The sequence below is a fragment of the Protopterus annectens genome, chromosome 1.part1 (assembly GCF_019279795.1).
Source record: "Protopterus annectens isolate FY-2018-M chromosome 1.part1, PAN1.0, whole genome shotgun sequence".
Classification (NCBI taxonomy): domain Eukaryota; kingdom Metazoa; phylum Chordata; order Ceratodontiformes; family Protopteridae; genus Protopterus; species Protopterus annectens.
Genome location: NC_056726.1, coordinates 446,325,508 through 446,341,987, shown reverse-complemented (window position 1 = coordinate 446,341,987; position 16,480 = coordinate 446,325,508). Strand labels below are relative to the sequence as shown.

At 36.0% G+C, this 16,480-nt stretch overlaps 1 protein-coding gene across 1 annotated transcript in view; it reads right to left on the bottom strand.

Annotated features, from left to right (window-relative positions):
* Nucleotides 1–16,480, bottom strand: part of LYST (lysosomal trafficking regulator) — a 3,825,950-nt gene that overhangs the window by 1,432,234 nt on the left and 2,377,236 nt on the right. The window lies entirely within an intron of this gene.

Genomic DNA, 16,480 nt, shown 5'->3' with positions numbered 1-16,480 from the left:
ACTGTCTAGACAGACTAGAAGGTGTGTCTGTGTAAAGGCGGTTTTGATACAGCTTGCTCAACGTTGCTCGTCGGTAAGCCAGTTGGCACGCTGCGCAGCTCCGCGCAAACGGCTTACGCTGGGTAACACTTTATTTGGCTATGAGCACACATATTACGCTGTGTGAAGCATTGCTCAGCTACGGGCACACATTTTACGCATGATAAAGTGCTGCTAAACTCCGGGCACTCATATTACACCTGTTAAACCGCTGCTCACCTGCGGGCAGTCATACTCAGCTTGTTAGAGTGCTGCTCAGCTATGGGCACTTATAAATTTTTTTTTATTTTATTGTGACAGATTTCTTCAAAAATACATGGCCCATTTCATTACATTTTACTTAAATTATAGTTTTATATATATATATATATATATATATATATATATATATATATATATATATATATACATATATGTCAGGAGATTGTTTCATGCTTATTTCACTAAAAATAGAAAATGATGTTGGGGCACAAACCGTGACTACCTCCTCTTTGGCCAATGTCTCTTCTGCTACGCTATTGCTACTTGGCTTAATTTGCATATTTAGATCTTATATGCTTTTCAATGACTGCTAACTGTGGCTGAGCGGAGGGCACACCCACACAAACGAGTGCAACTACGGGCAAACATTTTTGAAATTATAAAAAAAAATTAAACTGTTATTTTTACGTTTTACATTACAGTTGGGTTTATAGTCTGTGGGGGCATGTGTGGTGTTGTGTTTCTTGACATTTCCGCGGACTCGCTCGTGGGAGTTTACTTTCAGGACTCTGACTCTTCTGGGGGTGTGTCCCTTTGCAGAACTCGCCATGTGGACACACCCCCTACTTTCCTACACGGACCGTGTTAGCCTAGCGTGTGATTCAGCATGCTCTCATGAATATGCATGGCATGCTGACGTCACACCGTTTAACTGCAGCCTCAGTGTAAGACATATTAACTCTTACACAGAGGTTTCGTGAATCCTGCCCATGAATTCAGTAGCAGGACCTCTGAGAAGATTTACATATTATTCTCTAAGATACAATAACTGGGCTAGACTTGAATAGAAATTATATTTCACATGCACATGTCCATTTAATTGATAACTTTGATACACATCCAATAACTATTTCAGATCATGCACCAATAATTAATAAGATAGAAATGCAGGGTAATGAATTAAAGATGAGACAATGACACTTCCCCACCTACCTGTTTAAAAGAGAGGAACTTAAGGAATACATAGTGGAAATTATTTGGGAGTTATTTGAGAAGATAAAAAGTACTCAAGAAGTTATAACTAATGAGTGGGATAAAATGAAAATGGAGTTCAGAAATAGGACAGAAATAAAAAAAGTGATGTGGTTAAGAAGTAATAAGAATTATTTAGAGGGGCTGACAAAGATTAAAGTATTATAAAATAAGAGGAATCTTACATAACAGGAGAAGGCACAATTGCAGAGTGCTAAAGAGAAAATAAGGCATTACCTGGATAATATCCATGAGTTTAGAAAGATTGCTGTTAAGCAACTGTTTTGGTAATAACTCCAGAGCACAAAAACATTTGGCACAATGACTTAGGCAACAGAAAGTAGAAAATGTTGTTGCCAAACTTAAGGAGCCTGTAACAAGAAAAATAACCAGAGATCCTCTAGAGGTATTAGAAATACTTTGGAAATTTTATGAAAATTTGTATAAAGCAGAGAAGTGGGGAAATCAAGAAAAAGAACTACTGGAAATATTTATGAAAGGCATACACACATCAAGGTTACAGGTAGATGAGGCTCAACAATTAACACTTAAGACAGGAGGGGATGTGATAAAAATGGTGATGTATAACCAATCTGCAGGAAAGCCCCTATGAATAGATGATATTCTAGTGGAAGTTTGGAAGTTAGGAGGGAAGAAAGTAATGATCTTGAATGGCCTGTTTAACAGTATTTTCAAAGGACGAGTGACACCAACATCCTGGAAAAAAGCTGTGGTGGCTGTAATACTTAAAGACGCTAAAGGCTTATTTTAATTCTAAACCATAATTATAAAGTGTTTTTGTTTATAATGGCTAAAAGAATGGCAAAGATGATGCCATATTGATAGATATGGACCAGTGTGGTTTTATGGAGGGGAGTCAAACATTTGACAACATTAATATGAAGATCAGAGGGAAGAAAATACTGCTGTTATTGGTGGATCTTGATGCAGAGAAAGCATTCACCAGAGTAAGCTGGGATTTTATGAGTAGAGTAATGGAAGCATTTGCATTTCTTGATACAATAATAGGGTTCATTAGAAGGATATATGAGGGATTGGAGACAAAAATCAAAATAAGAGGGTTCCTCTCTGTTAAGTTGTGTCTGAACAGAGGAATCAGGTGGGTCTATATCACCACATCAACACTTCAGTTCTCCGAATACCAAAACATTGACACTTAAAGAGCAAAATACAAAACTACGAACAGCCACTTCCACTAATTTTTTCACAGGGAAAAAATTTGGTCGGCCGACCAGCAGCAAAACAAACTTTCAAACCCTAATCAAGTGGGGAGCTTCACCCCACCACACCCCCTGAGCCCACCACACCCCCCAACTAAATATACCAACTCCAATATTGTTCTACAGTGGAGAAAAGGGCAAATTCCCGATAACGGCCAAGCAGTTTCTTCCCCTGGGAAAAAATTTGCAGAAGTGGCCATTTGTACTTTTCATATTTCGCTCTTTAAGTGTTGATGTTTTGGTATTCAGAGAAATGAAGTGTCGATGTGGTGATATAGACCCAAATCAGGGAGGGGTGTCCTTTTCCCTTTGTTATTGGCATTATATTCAGAACCACTGACAAAGAAAATAAGGGACTCAGAAATTCATAGATTTAATTGGTATGGTGTTCAAGAAAAACTGGCTTTATTTTGCAGATGATATTTTGTAGCAGATGGAACCAGAAAAGGACAGCTCAGTGTTGTAGAATATATTGAGACAGTTCCAGGACATTTTGGGATATAAAATTAATTGTGATAAAATAAAGTCTATAACTATAAACTATGTACCTACATGTGAATTGGTCCAGCAATAACTATATTTATGGGAACATGATAAAATGTATTTCAGAGTATGGATTCAAATGGATTCTGTTATGGCAGCTAAGGATATGTGGGAAGAGACTAAACAAAAGGTAATACAAAAACTGAGAAATTGGAAGCTTTGCCCATGGATATAGATAGTAAGACACAAGCAGTAAAATGTTTTTAGTCCCTTTAGTTTTATACACAGGTCATATATATTTTTATCTACTAGAAGAGAAGTTGTGGGCAGTAATTAATAAAGAGTTGAAATACTTTATTTGGGAGGAGAAGAGGGCAAGAGTCAAGTGGGATAAGTTGAACCTCCCAACAGAACAAGGTGGTTTAGGATTACCTGATTTGAAGGGATATTTTAGAGCTACACAGTTAAGGCTCTCATACATAGCACAAGCAGAAAGCTACAATTCAAAGTGGAAAGGGATGATGATGATGAAGCAGGGGGATTATTCAAGAAATAAGGAAAGAGTGGGGTGTTTGACATAGATCCTAAAAAAAGAAAAACAGCAGTCATACAGAATATTATAGTCATAATGAGCAGAAAAATATACTAAGAACTGAGCCAACATGGGAATGGGGAAAGAAAATTCTGCTGTTAGGGATGTTTACATTTATGGGTAAAGAGAAAACACAAGAGGGGGCTGACATTTATTGGACGAAACTAGCAAAGGAAACCAATGTATTGGAAGAAATAGTTAGAGAGGGAAAGGTAATAGCATGGATTACAGGATAGTGATTGCCTTCCCTATCAGGATTGATATCAGAGAATAGAAAAAGAGAAAGGGATGATAGGGGAATCCTAAATGAAAGACCTGCTCTGGCTGAGTTTTTATTTGAATCTAGAGCAAAAGCTTCTGTTAAAAAAGTGATAATTAGGGCATATAAAATATTGCATGATAACTATAGGAATCAATCAGATTGGAAAAGAGAGATTAGATATGCAATTTACAAAGAAACAATAGGAGGATGTATGTATGGCTCCCAAATATGCAGCAAAGTCTATAAGATTTAGTTTTGTTGCATGGAAGTGTTTGTAGAGATACTTTTATACCCCAAACATACTTTAAAGAATGTTTCCTCAGGTAGATAGCAAATGCTGGAGGTATGATGGGGAAGAAAGAGGAACATATGCTTTCAGAGTATAATGAACTGGCAGACTTCAAAAATTCCCTGCAGAGTACTCTGTCAGGAATACTGGGCAAGCAAATGAGTGTAGCTAAGGAAGTTATTTTTTAGCTGTGATATATGATCTGAATTGCCTAGACATAGTATGACCTTGTTAAGTTTGATTCTGGTGGCTGCCAAAAAAACAGTTATTAGAAAATGGAAATCAAAATCTAAGCTGACAGTACTTGAAGTAGTGAATACTGTAACACCGGTAAAATAATAGGGGATGGGATCTTTAGAAAATGGTAGGAGTAAATTACATAGAAAAAAACAGAAATGATGGGAACAATACACGTAGAAAAATGGTTTGGAAGAGGAATGAAGTTTAAGAGAAAGCAGGAATTAAACAGTATATTTAATGTAGCCTAGATTATAAGATATATAACAATTTATGTGATGTACGATGTTTGTAAGTATGAATTTGTTAATATGGTTTGATTACTTTTATATATGTTTACCTACGTCACAAGTGATAATTCAATAAAGTTATTAAAAAAAACTGTTGGTGCATAAACTTGTATCACTTTTATGTTGAATGGCTTGGCTTGGTGTCTGATTGTGGTTATCCAGTCATTTTTGGGGATGCTGTAACCAAGGATTGACTTTGACACCCTTTTGTTGAGTATAAGGGCTATTCCATTTCTTCTGCAATATTGTTGACTGTAGTAGAAGACCTGATGATTATCTAATGTAAAATGACCCATTCTAATCCATTTTAGTTCACTAATTCTACAGTTGTCAGCATTTATTTTTATTTCCTTTTCAACCATATTAAGTTTATGTTTACCTTTGTTCATAGTTATTACATTTCAGCTTCTACAAGTATATAGCTCTTTAAAGTGTAGGACTTTTTGTGTAATATTTTGGCAAATGTAACTCATTTGCATGACTATAAGAATACCACTATCTGAATAATTATTTTAGGTTAATTCAATTTGTAAGGGGGTGGCAGACCCTTTATCCCCGTCTAACTAATTTTAAAGATGGAAGAGTGTTAAGGACAGCATCAGCTTCCTCCGCTAAAAAAAAAAAATGGAAAATACAGATTTTCATCATTTGATCACTGCTTCAGTAGCCTTAGCAATACAGGTTATATCCTGCATAGGCTATAACAGCAATGAGCTTCCAAACCTTGAGGTCACTTTCGATGAGCCAAAACCATTGTCCGCTAGAGCAGAGCTAAAGAAAACCAGCTGTTTGGACTCTCCTTTTGGGGGGTTTCAAGGATTAATGGCTGGCTAATTTTCTCCATTGCTGAGTAGGTAAGTTCACTTTGGTAAAAAAAAAAAAAACTTCCACATTTTAATTTTCTTGCATAAAGTTAAATTTTGTAGTGAAATAACTTATTTTCAGCTAGGAAAATGTATTTTATTGAGTTTTATGTAAATTTTAGTCACTTTTTATCATGAAAAGTAACTTTATACTTTTGTGAAAAAAAAGTTATTTAAACTATCTGATGTTGCCTATTTTCATTCCAGTTCAAACTTTGTACTGTCCGATCCAACTGGAGTTGACCTTAGAGCCTTCTTCTTAAGCTGTGAATCTGAGGCTGACTCTTCTGCTACCCATAATGCCCTCCTCTCACTAAATTACCTCAGATCTTGTTTGCCACCTCAACCTTCCAGATGTGTGTCCAAGAGTTTTCTTCACTGTAAGTGAAATCCTACTTTTAGTATAAATAGATATTTTTGGTCTCCTCCCTAACTCTTTAGCGTAGTGTTGCAGTTTTTTTATAGATGTGCTTATTAGTATAGTTATTCTTTTGATAGTTAGTTGTTCTTTGTGTTAGTGTTAGTCAAATAAGTGTTGTTGCAGTTAAAATACTTGTTAGATGGAGTTAAGTGTTACAGATTTTTCATGTAGCTGTTCAGAAAAAGTGTCAGGAAAAAACAACGAGAGTTTGAGAAGAGTACAGTGTGTGGATGCAAAATTCTACCCCAAGATCCACACTCTCCGTGTGTCTATTGCTTAGGATTTGCCCCTCTAGAAGCAGACTGTGATATCTGTGCTTTGTTTGGGTCTAGGGCCATTTAAGGCAGGAAAGAGAAACTTATATTGAAAGGCTTGCTCACCCCCTCTGACATTATCTTCTTCCTATCAGACTGTGTCTACTACTCCAAGACCAGCTTCAACTTCATCAGGCAGCAAAATGGAGAAAAAGAAGAAAAAGGAAAGGAAGAAGTTGAAAGAAAAAACAAAGAGAGAGAGAGAGAGAGAGAGACATCTGGAGAAAAAGGATCTGAGGAACAAAAATTTGAGAAACATGACTTGCGAAATCTAGAGAAAGGTCTTTGGATCCAACAGATCCTTTGGGTCTGGCACCTAAAACTTCAAGGAAATCAGATCCACCAAGTCTTCAGATCCAATCTCCCTCATGTCAATCTATGTTCTCCCCAGAGCCAGTGAGCCCTAGGCTCCCTTTACCCATTTTACAGGAGAGAAGGTTTTCCAGACCTCTGTTGGTGGCATCATCATCAAGGTCAGCTTGTTCCATCAGAAGTCTTACCAAGATAGACATCAACCAAATGATGAGGAAATTTTTAAGGATAGAAATTCAGCTGGGAATTCTCTTTGCAATTTCCCCAAGGGGCACTCCAGCTATGGGTCCAACTGCCCCTCCTCTTTTCCCTCCAATACTGGTCTGCCCTTCAGATCTGGTCCCCATAGATCCAAATCCTCCCCAATACACGTCAGAGACAACAGCTTGAGAACCTTCACCACTGACAACATCTGTTACTCTCTCAACTCCAATTCTTTCAGATCAAGATGAGTGTTGGAGCTGAATCGTCAGTGCTGGGGTTTCAGAGATAGAGCCAACTCTGAAGTTTTCAGTGTCATCTCTGCCTCTCAGGACCACTGCTCTTGATAGCTTAGGTCGGAGGTCTTCCTAGGAGCCAGCCTTTATTGGGCCAGGGAAATTTCCTGAGTCATTTAACAGGAGGGACATCTCTATGGCTCTGATCATGGAGTTGACCTTTGAGGTTTTTGAATGAGTCTTGGCTGGACTGAAAAGTCAGGTGTGGCCTTCGGGTCTGAATTACTCCCAACTCTCAGTGGACACTATAACCTTTTCCTCTCATTTTGATTGTTGGGGACAGTCAGTGTCTTTAAGCTTAGAGGATACTTACTACTCGATTTTTGCAGTCTGATTCAGACCTGTTTGCAGAGTTCCTCAGAGATAAGGCCCTACAAAACAGACATGCAAACAGATGTACTTCCCCAGAGTATGTCACTGAAGACATAGATTTGGATGAGGGTGAAGGTTCACCTAGATGCCCTCTAGAAGACATTTCATCTGGTAATGTCCTAGAAATGATGAAACAGAAAGGGGGTTGATCCACCTAAACCCCCAAGGATAATCACAAGAGGCTATAACATTCCATTTTCATACCCTCTAAAGAATAAACTAAAGATTCCAGATGTTCCACCTAGTCAGCTGGAATCTACAGCAACAGAAGTTTCAAAGTTCCTAGAAAGAAATAATCTTTCAATGGGTCCCTTGAGACCAGTCAAGATCTAGAGTTTATTCCAGGTTCTTTTTAGTTCTGATAATGACAGGAAATGTCAGGTTGATTTTGGACCTCAGCCATCTCAATCAATTTCAAAGACAAAGTTCTGGATGGTCATTGTACAATGCCTATTGTCTCTATTGAGGAAGGACAGTTGGATGTGCTCTATAGAGTTCCAGGATGCCTGTTATAACATACAGATACTGCGATAATCCAGGAAATTCCTCCATTGCTGGCTGGGAGCCAGTCACTTTCAATTTTGAGCACTGTCCTTTGGTCTCACCATAGCCCCCATGGGTGATCATAAAAGCAATGCCAGTGGTAGCAGCTCATCTCTAACTGCAAGGGATCCAGGTTTTCCTGTACCTAGATGATTGGCTCCTTACTACCAATTCCAGGGATCTACTGGTACAACAACATAAATGATTACTCCACCTTACAGAGCTACTGGGAGTCACAGTCAATCAGTAAAAAGGCCAGCTGTCTCCCACACAGCAAATAAAGTTTATAGGATGTCACATCAACACAGTTCTTCAAACTGTGAAGCTTCCAGATGCCAGAGTGCTATCCTTACATTAGTGGCCTGTCAAGGTAATTCAACACCCTATTCCTCAAGCAAAGTTAATTCATCTGTTTGGTTTGATGGTCTCTATCATTATATTAGCTCCTCTGGTGAGATACCACATGGGAATATTACTATGGACTATTTCAGTCCAATGGTCACAATGTCTATACCCCCCTCCATGCCAAGAGATCATATCAAGTGGTGGATAATCTCCCAATCAGTAATGGTAAGAAGACCTTTTTGTTCACCAAACACCTGGGCTACAGTAACCAATGATGCTTCAATTTTGGGGTGGGAGGGCATTTCAAGGGGAAGATGGTTCAAGGTGCTCGGTCACCTTTAGAGTCCAACCTTCACATCACTGTCTTAGAGATGAGACTGGTCCTTCTAGCACTGCAGGGTTTTCATGACCTCCTCTCTATGGGTGAGATATCTATCGAGATGGACAACATGACATTGGTCTGGTACATTAACAAACAAGAAGGAACACGACAATATCCACTTTTGCCAAGATGCTATGGAAGTGTGGCTAAGGCTACTGCAGCTGCAATCATTTGAACATCTACTGTTACAAAACTGCACTTTTTCATTATCAGTTCACCTTTATTAAGTTCAGATTAATGAAGTACTCTTGAGATTTCTACATTGATCAGAGCAATGAATTTAAGAATTTCAGTGTGTTTTACAAGACTCAGTGTGTTTTTTTAAATGGTGGAAGGGATCATTCCTAGCCAACTCCCATTATTCAAAAAAATATAATTAAAGCATCCAAAACATAACTTTGCAGTAAAGGTGAAAGAGGTCCACTTGTTCATATGTTGATGGGTTCTTAGTAAGCTTATGGCTAAGGAGTCCATTGAGAAGCTCAGCCACATCATCCAGTACTGGTGGTAGACTAAAAATGTCCCCTATAAGGTGGACTTTGTGATTATGTGTATGTGTCCAGTCGTCCTGAATGGAGTTATTCTATGTGTCATCGTTGGGTTGTTTGATGATGGGTTCTTTTGGCAATTTTATGCTGATGTGAGCTTCTTCAAAATGTATAGAATTGTGTGAGCCAGTGGTGAGCTTTTCAATGGGTTTTCTTTTATTTCCCACTGTGGTGTGGCCATGGAGGTGGTATATATGTAATTTAGGGGAGAGTGAGGGCTCCACCCTCCACATAGGGGTGCAGGGTGGGATTGCTCCCAAGAACAAAACATATTTTTTGTGTATTTTTTATGTTTTTTGGCATGTTGTTTTTGATGTTTCTTTTTTGATAAATGGTGAGCCAAAAAAGGCTTATAAGTAAACCTCCAGACTAGTTTTAAAGGTTAAATAGGTGCACAGAGTCCTCTCTAGGCACAAAGCTGTCAGTGGAAAATAAGGAACTACAAACATAAAGAAGCACCGACAGCTGTGGTACTGTCGGTACTTCTTTACGTTTGTAGTTTTAAAGGTTGCTAAGGAAGTACTCTGTGGTAAGTGCTGCCTATTCAAGAAATGGGGGAAACATTGGGTTAGGTATCTGTCATTTCATCAGGTGTCTGTGGGTATTTGCTTTACCTCTGGTTTTGTTTAGGTAGAGGAGTTCAAAGAGTATTGGGTCATTCATGGTACAAAAAGATAAGCAAATATCACCCCTCAAAGTCATTATGACACTGAGTAGTGGGGCATGGCTCTTAGGCCATTACAGTAATTAAGGCAATGAGACATGAGATCCTTTTGGTGAGGAAGTATTGAGATTTCTCAAGCTGGTTTAGGTGCTTAGTGAGGTACATGCCAAAGGATTTACTGTATTCAGTGACAGGCCCTATAAGGGGGGAATAAAGTGGGACTATAACTTCTTTGGAATGTGAAGGGATACCATAAAGGATTAGCTGAATGAAAGATGTGGTGGTAAAAGGAGAGTCTGCAATCAACTTAAGTAACCAAGTCCAAGTGGAATGTTACCTATATGGTATGTAGTAGTGATGTTAGATTTATTAAGGAAACTGTGTTATATTCCTTGGTGTTGAGGGTAAGCCCAGGAGTAATACACCAAACATTTGTTTGGTCCAGTCCTTACTGGAGAATTTGAGTACCAGAATGAGATTTGATAACTGGCCCCAGTTTGCAGTCATCAGCAAACTTTGTTATCTATAATCCCTTGATATACTAAAGAAAATGGGGCCTGGGACAGAGGTTTATGGGATACCACTGGTGACATTTTACTGTCTAGAGCAAACACATCCAACCTTAATGATATGGGTTCTGTCAAACAGCTAATTACCTATCCATTGAACTATGTATGGATTAATTTTGAGTTGGGAATATTTGTTAATAATTCCAGCATAGGAGATGCTGTAAAAGGCCTTGGCCAAGGTCTAGATAAGCAGTATGGACTGTACATTCCTTATCCATGGCCTCAGTAACCCTTTCAAAGAAATCAGCCAGACTGGGTAGATCTGATCTGCCTTTTACAAAGCCAAACTAGTAATGTATGCCCAGGGATATATGTCACATATATCACTGTATATTATTTAAGTTATAATACAATCTATAGACTTGTAAATAGTATTAGTGAGACTAATAGACCTGTGATTCTCAGGGTCAGTAATGGGACCACCATTATATAATGGAACCACAACTGCCATTCCCCAAACCTTGGGGACATAGCCAGTGGAGAGAATCTGGTTGAATAGGTGATGGAGGAATTTTGCTAGGCTGGACTTTAATTTTAGAAAGTGGCAAAAGAATATGTTCCAAGTTGATTTCGGGAGGGTGTGTGTTTGTTGGAGGGGTGGTGGTGGTGGAGGTGACAGAGGTGAGGGAGAGGGTAGGTGGAGTGAAATTGAAAGAGAGTTAGACTACAAGAGTATTAGCAATGTCCTTGGGGTCAGTGAAGGCGGTAATGTTGGAGGCAAGTTCTACAGAACTGTTGGTTACTTCTAAGCTTTCTAATATAGCTTAAGAAGGCCTTAGGGTTGTCTGTTGAATTAGTTGCAACCCTAAGTTCTTAGATGACTTTATATTTTCTACTGTTAAGTTTGAGAGACTTACTTACCAGTTTTAAATCTCTTGAAATGAACATATTTTAGTGATGGCCATGAGCTTTTTCTTTTATTATTGAGTTTGTTAATGAGGTAGTTCTAAAATATGGGTTTAGTTCTAACCTTGCTATTATGCTTACACTGGATTGGTATGGATACCTCAGTACTTCTGCCCAAAATTCGGAGGTGTAGGCAGCAGTCTTAGTTGCAGTTTTTGCTGGGGAGCTGTACCATTTGTGATTATCAAAAAGATCAGTAAGTAGTAAATGGTATTAGAGTAACCCCCAAATGTAGAAGAGTTGTAAGGGCCACAAAGCAGGTTTTCATACAGAAGATCACAACAAAGTGGTCAGATTTTGACCAGGGAGTGCATAACAAGTTAAAAAGTTGGGTGGTGCAGTCAGGAGAAAGATTTTTAAAGGTAAAATCAAGAAGATTAATACTTCTGGGCACCTTTGGGGAGTAGGGGGATAGCTTGGTCAAATGTGCTGGCATTTATGAAGTACAGAAAGTCCAGAAATGTCTGGCCATATTTAATATCTGTAGTATATGTTTGCCAGCTTATGTGCAGAAAGTTGAAGTCACTATTAAAAATCATATTTAGTTTGATTGTTAAATTTTCTAACTGGTTCATAGGTTCATGGGTTAGGCTAACTATGAGTGAATAGGTTTTAAACCACTTACATGTTTAGTATTGTGTGAAATCTGATCAGAGACAATTGGGGTAATGAGTAAATGCAGATAATCCCCCACATTTGTTGGTGGTCCTAAATTCATAAAAGGCACTGCACCCTGAATGCATGGAGTGCTATCGCTACAGTTAAACCAGATTTCTATAATTACACAAATGCTGATATTGAGGTTAAGGAAGGCCTCAAGTTCAGAGATTTTACTATTTAGGCTTCTGGTAATCAGAAGTGATATCTTGATATTGGAGTTTACTATTTTGGTTTGTCAATCAGATGAATTTTACCTATAAAAAGCATTTTGGGGTAACAAAAATACAGCCAGTATGTGAAAACTAAGAAATGAAAGATGTATGCCATCCCTGGAAATTAAGGTGTGTCTACTGACCATTTTATATCACATGCAGACACAAAAACACTGGATCCACCCAAGAATGACGCCGCTTTACTAGCCTATTATTGAAGCCACTTATTTTCTGCTCGAATTTAGGTATAATTCTCGGTGATGAATGAATGTTGCCAAGTGCCAAGGCCATGCCATCATCAAAGACATGGACAGAGAGCTTGACAAATGTGCAGTTCATTAGTGTGCGTAAGGTATAGCTTTAGGAGTATGTATTTTTATGAGTATGCACATTTCATCAACTTGCATTAATATGTAGTCATGCAAAAATCTTAATGACAGTTTCTGCCTAATATATTTCATCTTCACAGAATAAATGCCATTTCATAAACATCAGCATGCTATATATTTTGAATATACACTCTTGATTTCTGTCAACCTTTTCCCAGTAGTGTTGTTTTCACTATTTAACATGTGCCCATACAATAACTTCTATATACTGTCGTAGAATTAATTTCAGCTGTATCTACATCCCTCAGTCATTGTCTGTGAGATAAGAATACCTGCCAGGCACAAGCTTCTCCTTTCCTGAATAAACTGGCAGCTTTGTTTTCATTAAATAAATTGCTCACAGTGTAGTAGTAGTATGCAACTGAAAATACCATTTATCATTATAAGCATAATCTTACTAGCTTCTTCCATTTTCAAGATCATTCCATGAATATAACCATGCTGTTAATGATTACTTACATTCAAATGTACTGCTAAACTAAACTTATTTTCCTTTAAGTCCACCCTACAGGATCATAAGGGAGTATATCAATATCTGAAGGTATACCTATACTAACAATTCATTTTCTTGTAATTTTATAATTGCTGATGTACTTATGGGGGCCATACTATGGAAAGGTAGTTGTTGATAATAGCAATGCACTTATGGATCTGTGACTAAACATTGAGTGTGCATTTGTGGGCATTTATTCCTTTTGAAAAATGTCAACATTACATACTCTAAAAACTGCTTTTTGTACTGGGCAAGCCCTCCTTTATCATATGTACTCCCACATTTCTGAATATATTCAGTTTGGAGATTGTACAACATTAAGGATAGGGAGAAACTTCCTTACCTCAACTATTCGGCAGTATCACTGTGTTCACTGGACAGCTTTCATTAAGCATGGAAATCAATAAAAAATCAACAATTTCCATTTTGCTAAAATACTGTTTGATGAATAGCAAGGCTTCCATACTTATAAAAAGCTATAAATCTGAATAGCATCTGTTAGTCTAGAAGAAGCTTTTGTAAATATGAAAGTACAGTTAAATAATTACATAAATAAAGTAAAATACAATAAAATAAAATACGTCATGCCTAAAGCACAATCATAAATGGGTATTCACAGTTTTAAGAGAAAAACAAAAATAGTGTTTTCTCCACTTCCCTTTTCTGACATTCTAGACTGGAAGTGTTATGGTAGGTGATTGTTGCTGTAAATACTTACCTAGGTAGCTTTTATTTTTTTTATCCTTGTATTGAATTTAATAAACAAATTTAAAACAAAATATAACATTTCACAAAACATAATTGAATAAGTATATACATGGTCCATAACAAAAGTTTATATTAAACAAAATCATTAATACTTTTCTAATAAATCACTAAGTTTTTGCTATGATAAATATTGATGTGTGACATTTGACATTCTCATGTAATAAACACTTTGGAATTCTTTGTTACAGTCTTTGCTAAACAAACAAATTAAGTAAAATAGATGTTATTTTTACGTTCCAATTCTTTGCAATAATTTTCTTGGCTATAGTCAGTATGAACCATAGGAGAGACACATGTATTGTTAGTACAGAATCTGGGATTTGGAGCATTAAAAAATAAAGACGTTTGTAACAATGCAATTGTCCAACCACAATGCTTTAGGAAACTTTCTAAACTCTAATCAAAAGGGAACAACCATTTTACAATCTATAACTATATAAAGCCAGTCTGCATCCAGAATTTCATCATAGCTCCATTTTATTTTGTGTGTTTTATAAATTAAAGCAACCTTATGAGATTCTATGCAAGTACTTCCAGGTATAAATTTTCCAATAAAGTGATGAAGTAGATTTCCCTACAGATTGTAAAAATGATTTTTATTTATATCTGAAAAAAACCTCATCATTGACTTTTGTTGAATAATTCCAATACAACTAATAGGAAACTATAAGGTCAGTTCTTAAAATCCTATAATTTTTGATAAACAAGATTTATTATTAGTTACATCACTATTAATATTAAAGAAAAATTCAAAAATTTTTGAGATGGGTTTTGTATTCATATTTAAAGATATTTTATTTTATTATTAATAAATCCTAAAAGATTTGTATATTTAACCAACTATTTTTCCTCTACTATATCTAGCCAAAAACATAGTCAGCTGAATGTAATTTATTACCATTTAGAAATTGATACCAACATTTTAGATCATTTTCTTTAAGAGCTAGCATTTTACTTAAATGATTCCATTAGTATAGGCTGTAGGTAATATTAGAATTAACAGTTCTATGGCAGTGTACTTAGTTTCCCTCAATCTCTTAAATGTAGTCATAATATAGTCTATAAGTAGTCATAATATAGTTTATAAAAGGAATAGAAATATAATTATTTCTAATGTTCATCCAAAATCCCTTAGGATCCAATACATTCTATTAAAACCAGATTGTAACTTAGCATCTGTTTCAAACTTATTGTTTGAAACTAAGATTGTTTCATATAAAAGTTTCAAATTTGAAACACAGAAAGAATTTAGCCAATGACTTACTATTTCATAATGACAGACTTAGCATATAATTCAATATTTGGAGAACCAATACCGCCTTCTTCCCAGCTTTTTACATGTCATTCAAAAGGCATTCTTGGTTTTGGGGGATGCCACAAGAATTTAAGTAAAATATTGTTTTTAAAATCTTTATGGATGGAAGCTTAATCAATGACTGCATATAACGTAAAGTTTTTGGTAAGATTATCATTTTAATCAATGTAAGTCTGTCTTCCATTGTAAAAAGCAATGTATTTTAGTTATTAATTAGTTTTAGCAGTATATCAATAAATTTTTTATAATTTATCAAAATCAGTTCTTTCCAACTAGATGTAACAGTAATTCCCAGATATTTAATTTGCATATTTTCCCAATTAAATTCCTTATAATTTTTTTAAAAAGTATTTATCTTTTCAAAACAGTTTATTGAATTAATTATATGTTCTAATGAAGATTCAGTGCCACCACTTGATGTAATCAGCCAATAGCTGAATATTGGAAGTATAACTCACATCTATGGAAACCCAATGATCATTGTGTTAGACATACTAAAATTAGGAAAAGGTTCTATTGACAAAGCAAGCAACAAAGAGACAAAGGACATCCTTGTTTTGTGCCTCTTAACATTTTGAATGAGTTAGATAAAAAGGATCCTGTTTTAACAAAAGTTAATGAGTTCTGATATAATTTTATTAAGTCTATAAATTCTAAAGAGAAATTATATTTTTTGAGCACTTTAAATAAGTAAAACTAATTAACAGAATCAAAAGCTTTATCCAAATCTAGACTTGTAATCGAAAGTTCTTTCTTATTTTTGTTAGCAATATCTATTAAGGAAAATAGTCTTATAATGTTGTCTTGTACTCTTCTATTTGAAATAAAATCAGTTCGAACATCTTCAGTTAAACCTAGCAGCATATGATTTAATCTTTTCATCAGCATAGACATAAATATTTTATAATCAATGTTTAAAAAAGAAATTGGGCGATAAGAGGAGCATAATTTTGGATCTTTATCTTGTTTTAAATAGGTGAAATCAATGAAAATATCTAAGACAGAAGAATATTTGATGTATTTCTAACTTCCTCAAAAGCTTTTAACAATATTTACTATATTATCAGGAATTATCTTATATAACTCAGGAATTATACACATCCAGCCTTGAGACCTTATCAGTTTTAAGATTTTTAATTTGTTCTTTTAGTTCCTTAAAAGAGAGGGGTTTATCTATTATAAATTTTTTCTCTTTAGTCAACTTATGTTGTAAATTAACTTCAGGAAGTTGTTAATTAAGT